We start from the raw sequence: 20,202 nt of genomic DNA, 5'->3' as shown, positions 1-20,202 counted from the left end.
ATCCTATCAAATGTAATATATTGTAAACTAATCTAATGTAATCTAATCGATCTAATCTAATGTTATCTAATATAATGTAATCTAATGTAATCAAATGTAATGTAATCAAATGTAATGTAATCTAATTTAATCTAAAACTAATCTAATCTAATGTAATCTAATCTAATCTAATCTAATCTAATGTGATCTAATCTAATGTAATCTAATGTAATGTAATCTAATGTGATCTAATCTAATGTAATCTAATGTAATGTAATCTAATCTAATCTAATCTAATCTAATCTAATCTAATCTAATGTAATGTAATCTAATCTAATGAAATCTAATCCAATATGATCTAATGAAATCTAATGAAATCTAATATGATCTAATGAAATGTAATGTAATCTAATGTTATCTAATCTAATGTAATCCTATCAAATGTAATGTATTGTAAACTAATCTAATGTAATCTAATCGAATCTAATCTAATGTTATCTAATATAATGTCATCTAATGTAATCAAATGTAATGTAATCAAATGTAATGTAATCTAATTTAATCTAAAACTAATCTAATCTAATGTAATCTAATCTAATCTAATCTAATCTGATGTAATCTAATCTAATGTAATCTATTGTAATATAATCTAATCAAATGTAGTCTTATCTAATCTAATCAAATCTAATCTAATCTAATGTAATGTAATCTAATGTAATGTAATCTAGTCTAACCTGATGTAATCTAATCTAATCTAATCTAATCTAATCTAATGAAATCTAATCTAATATGATCTAATGAAATGTAATGAAATCTAATATGATCTAATGAAATGTAATGTAATCTAATGTTATCTAATCTAATGTAATCCTATCAAATGTAATATATTGTAAACTAATCTAATGTAATCTAATCGAATCTAATCTAATGTTATCTAATATAATGTCATCTAATGTAATCAAATGTAATGTAATCTAATGTAATGTAATCTAATCTAATCTAAAACTAATCTAATCTAATGTAATCTAATCTAATGTAATGTAATCTAATGTTATCTACTCTAATCTAAAGTAATCTATTGTAATGTACTGCAATGCAACCTATTCTAATTTAATGTAATCTATTGTAATCTAATCTAATCTAATGTAATCTAATCTACATTGAATCCATCATTAGAATTTGATTCAATGATTCAACGAAATCTGTTTGTTTCATTGAATGAAAGCGTTAAGTTCATCATTGACTGATGAGAGAAGCTCTGCTCATTGATTAAACACGTGCAGTAAGGTTCATGGAGTGAATGTGCGCAGTTTGATTGACATAATGTGTGAAGCTTGTGGCATTGAATGAATGAGTAGCTGTATTCATTGAATTGACAAATGCAGTTTGCTTCATGAACTAAATGTGTGCAATTTGTTTGGTTGAATCATTGCGTTAAGAGTACCTTCATTAAATGATCATGTGCAGTCTGTTTCATTGAATGAATGAGTGTAGTAGGATTCACTAAATAAGTGAGTTAGGTTTGTTCGAATGAAACAAGGAATAAGGTTTGATTCATTGAATCAATGATTCTAGTTTGATTCAACGATTCAATCAATGCAGTTTGTTTCATTAAATGAAAGCAGTGAGCTTGACACATTGAATGAATGAATTAATTCATTGAATTAAGACGGGCAGTTTGGTTCATCTCGTAAACGCGTGCAGTTTCACAGGGACAATGCGTGAAACTAGTGCCATTCAATGAATGAGAGTAGCTCTACTCATTGAATTGACAAATGCAGCCTCTTTCATTGAATATGCAATGAATATGCAGTTTGGTTCACTAAATAAGGGAGATAGGTTTGTTCCATTGAAACAAGGTTTGATTCATTGAATCAATGATTGTTGTTTGATGCAATGTTTCAATGAATGCAGTTTGTTTGTTTGAATGAAAGCGTTAAGCTTGACCCATTGAATGAATGAGAGAAGCTCTACTCATTGATTTAAGACGTGCAGTCTGTATCATGAGTGCAGTATGCTCCATTGAATGAATGCGTTTTGCTCGTGGCATTGAATGAATGGCTGGAGCTCGACTCTTTTAATTGAGACATACAAAGCATTTCATTGAATGAATGTGTGCAGTTTGATTCACGAAGTAAATTAGTTACGTTTGTTCGATGGAATCCATTAATGCTGTTTGATTCATTGAGTCAATGATGGCAGTTTGACTCAATGATTCAATGAAGCTTTTGGTTTCATTGAATGAAAGTGCTAAGCTCGAGAAAGGGAATAAAAAAGAAAAGCTTTACTCATTGAATAAACACGTGCACTCTGTTTTATTTAATGAATGCATGCAGTTTTTATCAGTGCATGAACGCGTGCAGTTTATTTCATTGAATGAATGGCAAAAGCTAGATTCATTGGAATACGACTTACACTGTTCCCCATTGAATGAATGTTTGCAGGTGGGTTCATTAATTGCGTTTAGTTTGTGGCTGTGAAGGAATGAAAGATCCTCTACTCTAATCTAATCTAATCTAATCTAATGTAATCGAGTCTAATGTAATCTAATCTAATCGAATGTAATCTAATCTAATCTAACCTAATGTAATCTATACTAATCTAATCTAATGTTATGTAATCTAATGTAATCAAATGTAATGTAATCTAATCTAATCTAATCTAATCTGATGTAATCTAATCTAATGCAATCTATTGTAATATAATCTAATCAAATGTAGTCTAATCAAATCTAATGTAATCTAATCTAAAGTAATGTAATCTAATCTAATATGATCTAATGAAATGTAATGTAATCTAATGTAATCTAATCTAATGTAATGTAATCTAATGTTATGTAATCTAATGTAATCCTATCAAATGTAATATATTGTAAACTAATCTAATGTAATCTAATCGAATCTAATCTAATGTTATCTAATATAATGTAATCTAATGTAATCAAATGTAATGTAATCAAATCTAATGTAATCTAATGTAATGTAATCTAATCTAATCTAAAACTAATCTAATCTAATGTAATCTAATCTAATGTAATGTAATCTAATGTAATCTACTCTAATCTAAAGTAATCTAATGTAATGTAATCTAATGCAACCAATTCTAATCTAATGTAATCTATTGTAATGTAATCTAATCTAATGTAATCTAGTCGACATTGAATCCATCATTAGAATTTGATTCAATGATTCAACGAAATCTGTTTGTTTCATTGAATGAAAGCGTTAAGTTCATCATTGACTGATGACAGAAGCTCTGCTCATTGATTAAACACGTGCAGTTTGGTTCATGGAGTGAATGTGCGCAGTTTGAATGAGACAATGTGTGAAGCGTGTGACATTGAATGAATGAGTAGCTGTATTCATTGAATTGACAAATGCAGTTTGCTTCATGAACTAAATGTGTGCAATTTGTTTGGTTGAATCATTGCGTTAAGAGTACCTTCCTTAAATGATCATGTGCAGTCTGTTTCATTGAATGAATGAGTGTAGTAGGATTCACTAAATAAGTGAGTTAGGTTTGTTCGAATGAAACAAGGAATAAGGTTTGATTCATTGAATCAATGATTCTAGTTTGATTCAACGATTCAATCAATGCAGTTTGTTTCATTAAATGAAAGCAGTGAGCTTGACACATTGAATGAATGAAAGAAGCTCTATTCATTGAATTAAGACGGGCAGTTTGGTTCATCTAGTAAACGTGTGCAGTTTGACAGGGACAATGCGTGAAACTAGTGCCATTCAATGGATGAGAGTAGCTCTACTCATTGAATTGACAAATGCAGCCTCTTTCATTGAATATGCAATGAATATGCAGTTTGGTTCACTAAATAAGGGAGATAGGTTTGTTCCATTGAAACAAGGTTTGATTCATTGAATCAATGATTGTTGTTTGATGCAATGTTTCAATGAATGCAGTTTGTTTGTTTGAATGAAAGCGTTAAGCTTGACCCATTGAATGAATGAGAGAAGCTCTACTCATTGATTTAAGACGTGCAGTCTGTATCATGAGTGCAGTATGCTCCATTGAATGAATGCGTTTTGCTCGTGGCCTTGAATGAATGGCTGGAGCTCGACTCTTTTAATTGAGACATACAAAGCATTTCATTGAATGAATGTGTGCAGTTTGATTCACGAAGTAAATTAGTTACGTTTGTTCGATGGAATCCATTAATGCTGTTTGATTCATTGAGTCAATGATGGCAGTTTGACTCAATGATTCAATGAAGCTTTTGGTTTCATTGAATGAAAGTGCTAAGCTCGAGAAAGGGAATAAAAAAGAAAAGCTTTACTCATTGAATTAACACGTGCACTCTGTTTCATTTAATGAATGCATGCAGTTTTTATCAGTGCATGAACGCGTGCAGTTTATTTCATTGAATGAATGGTAAAAGCTAGATTCATTGGAATACGACTTACACTGTTCCCCATTGAATGAATGTTTGCAGGTGGGTTCATTAATTGCGTTTAGTTTGTGGCTGTGAAGGAATGAAAGAACCTCTACTCTAATCTAATCTAATCTAATCTAATCTAATCTAATCGAGTCTAATCTAATCTAATCTAATCTAATCTAATCGAGTCTAATGTAATCTAATCTAATCTAATGTAATCTAATCTAATCTAACCTAATGTAATCTATACTAATCTAATCTAATGTTATGTAATCTAATGTAATCAAATGTAATGTAATGTAATCTAATCTAATCTAATCTGATGTAATCTAATCTAATGTAATCTATTGTAATATAATCTAATCAAATGTAGTCTAATCTAATCTAATCTAATGTAATCTAATCTAATGTAATGTAATCTAATGTAATGTAATCTAGTCTAACCTGATGTAATCTAATCTAATCTAATCTAATGTAATCTAATCTAATCTAATCTAATGTAATCTAATCTAATATGATCTAATGAAATGTAATGTAATCTAATGTTATCTAATCTAATGTAATCCTATCAAATGTAATATATTGTAAACTAATCTAATGTAATCTAATCGAATCTAATTAAATGTTATCTAATCTAATGTTATCTAATCTAATGTAATCAAATGTAACGTAATCAAATGTAATGTAATGTAATCTAATCTAATCTAATCTAATCTAATGTAATCTAATCTAATGTAATGTAATCTAATGTAATGTAATCTAGTCTAACCTGATGTAATCTAATCTAATCTAATCTAACCTAATCTAATCTAATGTGATCTAATCTAATTTAATCTAATGTAATGTAATCTAATGTGATCTAATCTAATGTAATCTAATGTAATGTAATCTAATGTAATCTAATCTAATCTAATGAAATCTAATCCAATATGATCTAATGAAATGTAATGAAATCTAATATGATCTAATGAAATGTAATGTAATCTAATGTTATCTAATCTAATGTAATCCTATCAAATGTAATATATTGTAAACTAATCTAATGTAATCTAATCGATCTAATCTAATGTTATCTAATATAATGTAATCTAATGTAATCAAATGTAATGTAATCAAATGTAATGTAATCTAATTTAATCTAAAACTAATCTAATCTAATGTAATCTAATCTAATCTAATCTAATCTAATGTGATCTAATCTAATGTAATGTAATCTAATGTGATCTAATCTAATGTAATCTAATGTAATGTAATCTAATCTAATCTAATCTAATCTAATCTAATGTAATGTAATGTAATCTAATCTAATGAAATCTAATCCAATATGATCTAATGAAATCTAATTAAATCTAATATGATCTAATGAAATGTAATGTAATCTAATGTTATCTAATCTAATGTAATCCTATCAAATGTAATGTATTGTAAACTAAGCTAATGTAATCTAATCGAATCTAATCTAATGTTATCTAATATAATGTCATCTAATGTAATCAAATGTAATGTAATCAAATGTAATGTAATCTAATTTAATCTAAAACTAATCTAATCTAATGTAATCTAATCTAATCTAATCTAATCTGATGTAATCTAATCTAATGTAATCTATTGTAATATAATCTAATCAAATGTAGTCTTATCTAATCTAATCAAATCTAATCTAATCTAATGTAATGTAATCTAATGTAATGTAATCTAGTCTAACCTGATGTAATCTAATCTAATCTAATCTAATCTAATCTAATGAAATCTAATCTAATATGATCTAATGAAATGTAATGAAATCTAATATGATCTAATGAAATGTAATGTAATCTAATGTTATCTAATCTAATGTAATCCTATCAAATGTAATATATTGTAAACTAATCTAATGTAATCTAATCGAATCTAATCTAATGTTATCTAATATAATGTCATCTAATGTAATCAAATGTAATGTAATCTAATGTAATGTAATCTAATCTAATCTAAAACTAATCTAATCTAATGTAATCTAATCTAATGTAATGTAATCTAATGTTATCTACTCTAATCTAAAGTAATCTATTGTAATGTACTGCAATGCAACCTATTCTAATTTAATGTAATCTATTGTAATCTAATCTAATCTAATGTAATCTAATCTACATTGAATCCATCATTAGAATTTGATTCAATGATTCAACGAAATCTGTTTGTTTCATTGAATGAAAGCGTTAAGTTCATCATTGACTGATGAGAGAAGCTCTGCTCATTGATTAAACACGTGCAGTAAGGTTCATGGAGTGAATGTGCGCAGTTTGATTGACATAATGTGTGAAGCTTGTGGCATTGAATGAATGAGTAGCTGTATTCATTGAATTGACAAATGCAGTTTGCTTCATGAACTAAATGTGTGCAATTTGTTTGGTTGAATCATTGCGTTAAGAGTACCTTCATTAAATGATCATGTGCAGTCTGTTTCATTGAATGAATGAGTGTAGTAGGATTCACTAAATAAGTGAGTTAGGTTTGTTCGAATGAAACAAGGAATAAGGTTTGATTCATTGAATCAATGATTCTAGTTTGATTCAACGATTCAATCAATGCAGTTTGTTTCATTAAATGAAAGCAGTGAGCTTGACACACTGAATGAATGAATTAATTCATTGAATTAAGACGGGCAGTTTGGTTCATCTAGTAAACGCGTGCAGTTTCACAGGGACAATGCGTGAAACTAGTGCCATTCAATGAATGAGAGTAGCTCTACTCATTGAATTGACAAATGCAGCCTCTTTCATTGAATATGCAATGAATATGCAGTTTGGTTCACTAAATAAGGGAGATAGGTTTGTTCCATTGAAACAAGGTTTGATTCATTGAATCAATGATTGTTGTTTGATGCAATGTTTCAATGAATGCAGTTTGTTTGTTTGAATGAAAGCGTTAAGCTTGACCCATTGAATGAATGAGAGAAGCTCTACTCATTGATTTAAGACGTGCAGTCTTGTATCATGAGTGCAGTATGCTCCATTGAATGAATACGTTTTGCTCGTGGCATTGAATGAATGGCTGGAGCTCGACTCTTTTAATTGAGACATACAAAGCATTTCATTGAATGAATGTGTGCAGTTTGATTCACGAAGTAAATTAGTTACGTTTGTTCGATGGAATCCATGAATGCTGTTTGATTCATTGAGTCAATGATGGCAGTTTGACTCAATGATTCAATGAAGCTTTTGGTTTCATTGAATGAAAGTGCTAAGCTCGAGAAAGGGAATAAAAAAGAAAAGCTTTACTCATTGAATAAACACGTGCACTCTGTTTTATTTAATGAATGCATGCAGTTTTTATCAGTGCATGAACGCGTGCAGTTTATTTCATTGAATGAATGGCAAAAGCTAGATTCATTGGAATACGACTTACACTGTTCCCCATTGAATGAATGTTTGCAGGTGGGTTCATTAATTGCGTTTAGTTTGTGGCTGTGAAGGAATGAAAGATCCTCTACTCTAATCTAATCTAATCTAATCTAATGTAATCGAGTCTAATGTAATCTAATCTAATCGAATGTAATCTAATCTAATCTAACCTAATGTAATCTATACTAATCTAATCTAATGTTATGTAATCTAATGTAATCAAATGTAATGTAATCTAATCTAATCTAATCTAATCTGATGTAATCTAATCTAATGCAATCTATTGTAATATAATCTAATCAAATGTAGTCTAATCAAATCTAATGTAATCTAATCTAAAGTAATGTAATCTAATCTAATATGATCTAATGAAATGTAATCTAATCTAATGTAATCTAATCTAATGTAATGTAATCTAATGTTATGTAATCTAATGTAATCCTATCAAATGTAATATATTGTAAACTAATCTAATGTAATCTAATCGAATCTAATCTAATGTTATCTAATATAATGTAATCTAATGTAATCAAATGTAATGTAATCAAATCTAATGTAATCTAATGTAATGTAATCTAATCTAATCTAAAACTAATCTAATCTAATGTAATCTAATCTAATGTAATGTAATCTAATGTAATCTACTCTAATCTAAAGTAATCTAATGTAATGTAATCTAATGCAACCAATTCTAATCTAATGTAATCTATTGTAATGTAATCTAATCTAATGTAATCTAGTCGACATTGAATCCATCATTAGAATTTGATTCAATGATTCAACGAAATCTGTTTGTTTCATTGAATGAAAGCGTTAAGTTCATCATTGACTGATGACAGAAGCTCTGCTCATTGATTAAACACGTGCAGTTTGGTTCATGGAGTGAATGTGCGCAGTTTGAATGAGACAATGTGTGAAGCGTGTGACATTGAATGAATGAGTAGCTGTATTCATTGAATTGACAAATGCAGTTTGCTTCATGAACTAAATGTGTGCAATTTGTTTGGTTGAATCATTGCGTTAAGAGTACCTTCCTTAAATGATCATGTGCAGTCTGTTTCATTGAATGAATGAGTGTAGTAGGATTCACTAAATAAGTGAGTTAGGTTTGTTCGAATGAAACAAGGAATAAGGTTTGATTCATTGAATCAATGATTCTAGTTTGATTCAACGATTCAATCAATGCAGTTTGTTTCATTAAATGAAAGCAGTGAGCTTGACACATTGAATGAATGAAAGAAGCTCTATTCATTGAATTAAGACGGGCAGTTTGGTTCATCTAGTAAACGTGTGCAGTTTGACAGGGACAATGCGTGAAACTAGTGCCATTCAATGGATGAGAGTAGCTCTACTCATTGAATTGACAAATGCAGCCTCTTTCATTGAATATGCAATGAATATGCAGTTTGGTTCACTAAATAAGGGAGATAGGTTTGTTCCATTGAAACAAGGTTTGATTCATTGAATCAATGATTGTTGTTTGATGCAATGTTTCAATGAATGCAGTTTGTTTGTTTGAATGAAAGCGTTAAGCTTGACCCATTGAATGAATGAGAGAAGCTCTACTCATTGATTTAAGACGTGCAGTCTGTATCATGAGTGCAGTATGCTCCATTGAATGAATGCGTTTTGCTCGTGGCCTTGAATGAATGGCTGGAGCTCGACTCTTTTAATTGAGACATACAAAGCATTTCATTGAATGAATGTGTGCAGTTTGATTCACGAAGTAAATTAGTTACGTTTGTTCGATGGAATCCATTAATGCTGTTTGATTCCTTGAGTCAATGATGGCAGTTTGACTCAATGATTCAATGAAGCTTTTGGTTTCATTGAATGAAAGTGCTAAGCTCGAGAAAGGGAATAAAAAAGAAAAGCTTTACTCATTGAATTAACACGTGCACTCTGTTTCATTTAATGAATGCATGCAGTTTTTATCAGTGCATGAACGCGTGCAGTTTATTTCATTGAATGAATGGTAAAAGCTAGATTCATTGGAATACGACTTACACTGTTCCCCATTGAATGAATGTTTGCAGGTGGGTTCATTAATTGCGTTTAGTTTGTGGCTGTGAAGGAATGAAAGAACCTCTACTCTAATCTAATCTAATCTAATCTAATCTAATCTAATCGAGTCTAATCTAATCTAATCTAATCTAATCTAATCGAGTCTAATGTAATCTAATCTAATCTAATGTAATCTAATCTAATCTAACCTAATGTAATCTATACTAATCTAATCTAATGTTATGTAATCTAATGTAATCAAATGTAATGTAATGTAATCTAATCTAATCTAATCTGATGTAATCTAATCTAATGTAATCTATTGTAATATAATCTAATCAAATGTAGTCTAATCTAATCTAATCTAATGTAATCTAATCTAATGTAATGTAATCTAATGTAATGTAATCTAGTCTAACCTGATGTAATCTAATCTAATCTAATCTAATGTAATCTAATCTAATCTAATCTAATGTAATCTAATCTAATATGATCTAATGAAATGTAATGTAATCTAATGTTATCTAATCTAATGTAATCCTATCAAATGTAATATATTGTAAACTAATCTAATGTAATCTAATCGAATCTAATTAAATGTTATCTAATCTAATGTTATCTAATCTAATGTAATCAAATGTAACGTAATCAAATGTAATGTAATGTAATCTAATCTAATCTAATCTAATCTAATGTAATCTAATCTAATGTAATGTAATCTAATGTAATGTAATCTAGTCTAACCTGATGTAATCTAATCTAATCTAATCTAACCTAATCTAATCTAATGTGATCTAATCTAATGTAATCTAATGTAATGTAATCTAATGTGATCTAATCTAATGTAATCTAATGTAATGTAATCTAATGTAATCTAATCTAATCTAATGAAATCTAATCCAATATGATCTAATGAAATGTAATGAAATCTAATATGATCTAATGAAATGTAATGTAATCTAATGTTATCTAATCTAATGTAATCCTATCAAATGTAATATATTGTAAACTAATCTAATGTAATCTAATCGATCTAATCTAATGTTATCTAATATAATGTAATCTAATGTAATCAAATGTAATGTAATCAAATGTAATGTAATCTAATTTAATCTAAAACTAATCTAATCTAATGTAATCTAATCTAATCTAATCTAATCTAATGTGATCTAATCTAATGTAATCTAATGTAATGTAATCTAATGTGATCTAATCTAATGTAATCTAATGTAATGTAATCTAATCTAATCTAATCTAATCTAATCTAATCTAATGTAATGTAATGTAATCTAATCTAATGAAATCTAATCCAATATGATCTAATGAAATCTAATGAAATCTAATATGATCTAATGAAATGTAATGTAATCTAATGTTATCTAATCTAATGTAATCCTATCAAATGTAATGTATTGTAAACTAATCTAATGTAATCTAATCGAATCTAATCTAATGTTTTCTAATATAATGTCATCTAATGTAATCAAATGTAATGTAATCAAATGTAATGTAATCTAATTTAATCTAAAACTAATCTAATCTAATGTAATCTAATCTAATCTAATCTAATCTGATGTAATCTAATCTAATGTAATCTATTGTAATATAATCTAATCAAATGTAGTCTTATCTAATCTAATCAAATCTAATCTAATCTAATGTAATGTAATCTAATGTAATGTAATCTAGTCTAACCTGATGTAATCTAATCTAATCTAATCTAATCTAATCTAATGAAATCTAATCTAATATGATCTAATGAAATGTAATGAAATCTAATATGATCTAATGAAATGTAATGTAATCTAATGTTATCTAATCTAATGTAATCCTATCAAATGTAATATATTGTAAACTAATCTAATGTAATCTAATCGAATCTAATCTAATGTTATCTAATATAATGTCATCTAATGTAATCAAATGTAATGTAATCTAATGTAATGTAATCTAATCTAATCTAAAACTAATCTAATCTAATGTAATCTAATCTAATGTAATGTAATCTAATGTTATCTACTCTAATCTAAAGTAATCTATTGTAATGTACTGCAATGCAACCTATTCTAATTTAATGTAATCTATTGTAATCTAATCTAATCTAATGTAATCTAATCTACATTGAATCCATCATTAGAATTTGATTCAATGATTCAACGAAATCTGTTTGTTTCATTGAATGAAAGCGTTAAGTTCATCATTGACTGATGAGAGAAGCTCTGCTCATTGATTAAACACGTGCAGTAAGGTTCATGGAGTGAATGTGCGCAGTTTGATTGACATAATGTGTGAAGCTTGTGGCATTGAATGAATGAGTAGCTGTATTCATTGAATTGACAAATGCAGTTTGCTTCATGAACTAAATGTGTGCAATTTGTTTGGTTGAATCATTGCGTTAAGAGTACCTTCATTAAATGATCATGTGCAGTCTGTTTCATTGAATGAATGAGTGTAGTAGGATTCACTAAATAAGTGAGTTAGGTTTGTTCGAATGAAACAAGGAATAAGGTTTGATTAATTGAATCAATGATTCTAGTTTGATTCAACGATTCAATCAATGCAGTTTGTTTCATTAAATGAAAGCAGTGAGCTTGACACATTGAATGAATGAAAGAAGCTCTATTCATTGAATTAAGACGGGCAGTTTGGTTCATCTAGTAAACGTGTGCAGTTTGACAGGGACAATGCGTGAAACTAGTGCCATTCAATGAATGAGAGTAGCTCTACTCATTGAATTGACAAATGCAGCCTCTTTCATTGAATATGCAATGAATATGCAGTTTGGTTCACTAAATAAGGGAGATAGGTTTGTTCCATTGAAACAAGGTTTGATTCATTGAATCAATGATTGTTGTTTGATTCAATGTTTCAATGAATGCAGTTTGTTTCTTTGAATGAAAGCGTTAAGCTTGACCCATTGAATGAATGAGAGAAGCTCTACTCATTGATTTAAGACGTGCAGTCTGTATCATGAGTGCAGTATGCTCCATTGAATGAATGCGTTTTGCTCGTGGCATTGAATGAATGGCGGGAGCTCGACTCTTTTAATTGAGACATACAAAGCATTTCATTGAATGAATGTGTGCAGTTTGATTCACGAAGTAAATTAGTTACGTTTGTTCGATGGAATCCATGAATGCTGTTTGATTCATTGAGTCAATGATGGCAGTTTGACTCAATGATTCAATGAAGCTTTTGGTTTCATTGAATGAAAGTGCTAAGCTCGAGAAAGGGAATAAAAAAGAAAAGCTGTACTCATTGAATTAACGCGTGCACTCTGTTTCATTTAATGAATGCATGCAGTTTTTATCAGTGCATGAACGCGTGCAGTTTATTTCATTGAATGAATGGCAAAAGCTAGATTCATTGGAATACGACTTACACTGTTCCCCATTGAATGAATGTTTGCAGGTGGGTTCATTAATTGCGTTTAGTTTGTGGCTTTGAAATAATGAAAGAACCTCCATTCGAATCTAATCTGATCTAATGTAATCGAATCTATTGTTAGCTCATCTAATGTATTAAATCTAAGTCAAACTGCCATCATTGACTCAATGAATCAAACAGCATTCATGGATTCCATCGAACAAACGTAACTAATTTACTTCGTGTATCAAACTGCACACATTCATTCAATGAAATGCTTTGTATGTCTCAATTAAAAGAGTCGAGCTCCCGCCATTCATTCAATGCCACGAGCAAAACGCATTCATTCAATGGAGCATACTGCACTCATGATACAGACTGCACGTATTAAATCAATGAGTAGAGCTTCTCTCATTCATTCAATGGGTCAAGCTTAACGCTTAATGTCAAGCTTAATGTAAAGTTTTCTATTCTAATGTAATCTAATCTAATCTAATGTAATCTATTGTAATGTTATCTATTCTAATGTAATGTAATGTAATCTAATCTAAACTAATGTAATCTAATCTAATCTAATGTAACAAATGTAACGTAATCCAATGTAACGTAAACTAATATAATGTAATCTAATCTAATCTAATGTAATCTAATGAAATCTAATCTAATCTAATGTAATCTAATTTGATCTAATCTAATGTAATCTAACCTAATTTAATGTAATCTAATGTAATGTAATCTAATACAATGTAATCTAACATAATGTAACCTAATGTAATGTAATCTAATCTAATCTAATCTAATCTAAACTTGTGTAATCTTATCAAATCTAATGAAATGTAATCTAATCTCATCTAATCTAATCTAATGTAATCTAAGTATTCTAATGTAATGTAATGTAATGTAATATAATCTAATCTAATGTAATCTAATCTAATGTAATCTAATTTAAACTAATGTAATCTAATGTAATGTAATCTAATCTAATCTGTTCTAATCTAATCTAATGTAATCTAATCTGATGTAATCTAATCTAATCTAATCTAATCTAATGTTTTCTAATCTAATGTAATGCATTCTATTCTCATCTAATGTAATGTAATATAATGTAATCTAATCTAATGTAATCTAATCTAATGTAATGTAATCTAATCTAAACAGGTGCAATCTAATCTAATCTAATCTAATGTAATCTAACCTAATGTGATCTAATCTAATGTAATCTAATGTAATGTAATCAAATCTAATGTAATGTAATCTAATGGAATCTAATCTAATCTAATCTAATGTAATCTAATCTAATGTGATCTAATCAAATGTAATGTAATCTATTCAATGTAATGTAAGCTAATGTAAAGTAATCTAATGTAATCCAATATAATGTAATATAATGTAAACTAATCTAATGTACTTTAATCTAATCCATTCTAATCTAATCTAATATAATCTAATCTAATCTAATCAAATGTAATGTAATCCAATGTAATGTAATCTAATGTAATCTAATCTAATCTAATCTAAAACTAATCTAATCTAATTTAATGTAATCTAATGTAATCTACTCTAATCTAATGTAAACTGTTGTAATGTAATCTAATCTAATGTAATCTAATCTACATTGAATCCATCATTAGAATTTGAATCCATGATTCAACGAAAGCTGTTTGTTTCATTGAATGAAAGCGTTAAACTCATCATTGACTGATGAGAGAAGCTCTGCTCATTGAATTAACACGTGCAGTTTGGTTCATGGAGTGAATGTGTGCAGTTTGATTGAGACAATGTGTGAAGCTTGTGACATTGAATGAATTCAATGTATTCATTGAATTGACAAATGCAGTTTGCTTCATGAACTAAATGTGTGCAATTTGTTTGGTTGAATCAATGCGTTAAGAGTACCTTCATTGAATTATCATGTGCAGTGTGTTTCATTGAATGAATGAGTGTAGTAGGATTCACTAAATAAGTGAGTTAGGTTTGTTCGAATGAAACAAGGAATAAGCTTTGATTCATTGAATCAATGATTATTGTTTGATTCAACGATTCAATCAATGCAGTTTGTTTCATTATATGAAAGCAGTGAGCTTGACACATTGAATGAATGAAAGAAGCTCTATTCATTGAATTAAGACGGGCAGTTTGGTTCATCTAGTAAACGTGTGCAGTTTGACAGGGACAATGCGTGAAACGAGTGCCATTCAATGAATGAGAGTAGCTCTACTCATTGAATTGACAAATGCAGCCTCTTGCAGTTTATTTCATTGAATGAATGGCAAAAGCTAGATTCATTGGAATACGACTTACACTGTTCCCCATTGAATGAATATTTGCAGGTGGGTTCATTAATTGCGTTTAGTTTGTGGCTGTGAAGGAATGAAAGAACCTCTACTCTAATCTAATCTAATCTAATCTAATGTAATCGAGTCTAATGTAATCTAATCTAATCGAATGTAATCTAATCTAATCTAACCTAATGTAATCTATACTAATCTAATCTAATGTTATGTAATCTAATGCAATCAAATGTAATGTAATCTAATCTAATCTAATCTAATCTGATGTAATCTAATCGAATGTAATCTATTGTAATATAATCTAATCAAATGTAGTCTAATCTAATCTAATCTAATCTAATGTAATGTAATCTAGTCTAACCTGATGTAATCTAATCTAATCTAATCTAATCTAGTCTAATCTAATCTAATGTATTTTAATCTAATGTGATCTAATCTAATGTAATCTAATGTAATGTAATCTATTCTAATCTAATGTAATCTAATGTAATCTAACCTAATCTAATGTAATCTAATCTAATCTAATCTAATGTAATCTAATCTAATATGATCTAATGAAATGTAATGTAATCTAATGTAATCTAATCTAATGTAATGTAATCTAATGTTATGTAATCTAATGTAATCCTATCAAATGTAATATATTGTAAACTAATCTAATGTAATCTAATCGAATCTAATCTAATGTTATCTAATATAATGTAATCTAATGTAACCAAATGTAATGTAATCAAATGTAATGTAATCTAATGTAATGTAATATAATCTAATCTAAAACTAATCTAATCTATTGTAATCTAATGTAATCTACTCTAATCTAAAGTAATCTACTCTAATCTAAAGTAATCTAATGTAATGTACTCTAATGCAACCTATTCTAATCTAATGTAATCTATTGTAATGTAATCTAATCTACATTGAATCCATCATTAGAATTTGATTCAATGATTCAACGAAATCTGTTTGTTTCATTGAATGAAAGCGTTAAGTTCATCATTGACTGATGAGAGAAGCTCTGCTCATTGATTTAACACGTGCAGTAAGGTTCATGGAGTGAATGTGCGCAGTTTGATTGACATAATGTGTGAAGCTTGTGACATTGAATGAATGAGTAGCTGTATTCATTGAATTGACAAATGCAGTTTGCTTCATGAACTAAATGTGTGCAATTTGTTTGGTTGAATCATTGCGTTAAGAGTACCTTCATTAAATGATCATGTGCAGTCTGTTTCATTGAATGAATGAGTGTAGTAGGATTCACTAAATAAGTGAGTTAGGTTTGTTCGAATGAAACAAGGAATAAGGTTTGATTAATTGAATCAATGATTCTAGTTTGATTCAACGATTCAATCAATGCAGTTTGTTTCATTAAATGAAAGCAGTGAGCTTGACACATTGAATGAATGAAAGAAGCTCTATTCATTGAATTAAGACGGGCAGTTTGGTTCATCTAGTAAACGTGTGCAGTTTGACAGGGACAATGCGTGAAACTAGTGCCATTCAATGAATGAGAGTAGCTCTACTCATTGAATTGACAAATGCAGCCTCTTTCATTGAATATGCAATGAATATGCAGTTTGGTTCACTAAATAAGGGAGATAGGTTTGTTCCATTGAAACAAGATTTGATTCATTGAATCAATGATTGTTGTTTGATTCAATGTTTCAATGAATGCAGTTTGTTTCTTTGAATGAAAGCGTTAAGCTTGACCCATTGAATGAATGAGAGAAGCTCTACTCATTGATTTAATACGTGCAGTCTGTATCATGAGTGCAGTATGCTCCATTGAATGAATGCGTTTTGCTCGTGGCATTGAATGAATGGCGGGAGCTCGACTCTTTTAATTGAGACATACAAAGCATTTCATTGAATGAATGTGTGCAGTTTGATTCACGAAGTAAATTAGTTACGTTTGTTCGATGGAATCCATGAATGCTGTTTGATTCATTGAGTCAATGATGGCAGTTTGACTCAATGATTCAATGAAGCTTTTGGTTTCATTGAATGAAAGTGCTAAGCTCGAGAAAGGGAATAAAAAAGAAAAGCTGTACTCATTGAATTAACGCGTGCACTCTGTTTCATTTAATGAATGCATGCAGTTTTTATCAGTGCATGAACGCGTGCAGTTTATTTCATTGAATGAATGGCAAAAGCTAGATTCATTGGAATACGACTTACACTGTTCCCCATTGAATGAATGTTTGCAGGTGGGTTCATTAATTGCGTTTAGTTTGTGGCTTTGAAATAATGAAAGAACCTCTACTCGAATCTAATCTGATCTAATGTAATCGAATCTATTGTTAGCTCATCTAATGTATTAAATCTAACGTAGTGTAATCTAAACTAATGTAAAGTTTTCTATTCTAATGTAATCTAATCTAATCTAATGTAATCTATTGTAATGTTATCTATTCTAATGTAATGTAATGTAATGTAATCTAATCTAAACTAATGTAATCTAATCTAATCTAATGTAACAAATGTAACGTAATCCAATGTAACGTAAACTAATATAATGTAATCTAATCTAATCTAATGTAATCTAATGAAATCTAATCTAATCTAATGTAATCTAATTTGATCTAATCTAATGTAATCTAACCTAATTTAATGTAATCTAATGTAATGTAATCTAATACAATGTAATCTAATATAATGTAACCTAATGTAATGTAATGTAATCTAATCTAATCTAATCTAAACTTGTGTAATCTTATCAAATCTAATGAAATGTAATCTAATCTCATCTAATCTAATCTAATGTAATCTAAGTATTCTAATGTAATGTAATGTAATGTAATATAATCTAATCTAATGTAATCTAATCTAATGTAATCTAATTTAAACTAATGTAATCTAATGTAATGTAATCTAATCTAATCTGTTCTAATCTAATCTAATGTAATCTAATCTGATGTAATCTAATCTAATCTAATCTAATCTAATGTTTTCTAATCTAATGTAATGTATTCTATTCTCATCTAATGTAATGTAATATAATGTAATCTAATCTAATGTAATCTAATCTAATGTAATGTAATCTAATCTAAACAGGTGCAATCTAATCTAATCTAATCTAATGTAATCTAACCTAATGTGATCTAATCTAATGTAATGTAATCAAATCTAATGTAATGTAATCTAATGGAATCTAATCTAATCTAATCTAATGTAATCTAATCTAATGTGATCTAATCAAATGTAATGTAATCTATTCAATGTAATGTAAGCTAATGTAAAGTAATCTAATGTAATCCAATATAATGTAATATAATGTAAACTAATCTAATGTACTTTAATCTAATCCATTCTAATCTAATCTAATATAATCTAATCTAATCTAATCAAATGTAATGTAATCCAATGTAATGTAATCTAATGTAATCTAATCTAATCTAATCTAAAACTAATCTAATCTAATTTAATGTAATCTAATGTAATCTACTCTAATCTAATGTAAACTGTTGTAATGTAATCTAATCTAATGTAATCTAATCTACATTGAATCCATCATTAGAATTTGAATCCATGATTCAACGAAAGCTGTTTGTTTCATTGAATGAAAGCGTTAAACTCATCATTGACTGATGAGAGAAGCTCTGCTCATTGAATTAACACGTGCAGTTTGGTTCATGGAGTGAATGTGTGCAGTTTGATTGAGACAATGTGTGAAGCTTGTGACATTGAATGAATTCAATGTATTCATTGAATTGACAAATGCAGTTTGCTTCATGAACTAAATGTGTGCAATTTGTTTGGTTGAATCAATGCGTTAAGAGTACCTTCATTGAATTATCATGTGCAGTGTGTTTCATTGAATGAATGAGTGTAGTAGGATTCACTAAATAAGTGAGTTAGGTTTGTTCGAATGAAACAAGGAATAAGCTTTGATTCATTGAATCAATGATTATTGTTTGATTCAACGATTGAATCAATGCAGTTTGTTTCATTATATGAAAGCAGTGAGCTTGACACATTGAATGAATGAAAGAAGCTCTATTCATTGAATTAAGACGGGCAGTTTGGTTCATCGAGTAAACGTGTGCAGTTTGACAGGGACAATGCGTGAAACGAGTGCCATTCAATGAATGAGAGTAGCTCTACTCATTGAATTGACAAATGCAGCCTCTTGCAGTTTATTTCATTGAATGAATGGCAAAAGCTAGATTCATTGGAATACGACTTACACTGTTCCCCATTGAATGAATATTTGCAGGTGGGTTCATTAATTGCGTTTAGTTTGTGGCTGTGAAGGAATGAAAGAACCTCTACTCTAATCTAATCTAATCTAATCTAATGTAATCGAGTCTAATGTAATCTAATCTAATCGAATGTAATCTAATCTAATCTAACCTAATGTAATCTATACTAATCTAATCTAATGTTATGTAATCTAATGCAATCAAATGTAATGTAATGTAATCTAATCTAATCTAATCTGATGTAATCTAATCGAATGTAATCTATTGTAATATAATCTAATCAAATGTAGTCTAATCTAATCTAATCTAATCTAATGTAATGTAATCTAGTCTAACCTGATGTAATCTAATCTAATGTAATCTAATCTAGTCTAATCTAATCTAATGTATTTTAATCTAATGTGATCTAATCTAATGTAATCTAATGTAATGTAATCTATTCTAATCTAATGTAATCTAATGTAATCTAACCTAATCTAATGTAATCTAATCTAATCTAATCTAATGTAATCTAATCTAATATGATCTAATGAAATGTAATGTAATCTAATGTAATCTAATCTAATGTAATGTAATCTAATGTTATG

Source organism: Chiloscyllium punctatum, chromosome 50 (assembly GCF_047496795.1).
Source record: "Chiloscyllium punctatum isolate Juve2018m chromosome 50, sChiPun1.3, whole genome shotgun sequence".
In the NCBI taxonomy this organism is placed as follows: Eukaryota; Metazoa; Chordata; class Chondrichthyes; order Orectolobiformes; family Hemiscylliidae; genus Chiloscyllium; species Chiloscyllium punctatum.
Note: the sequence above shows the minus strand (reverse complement) of the source record.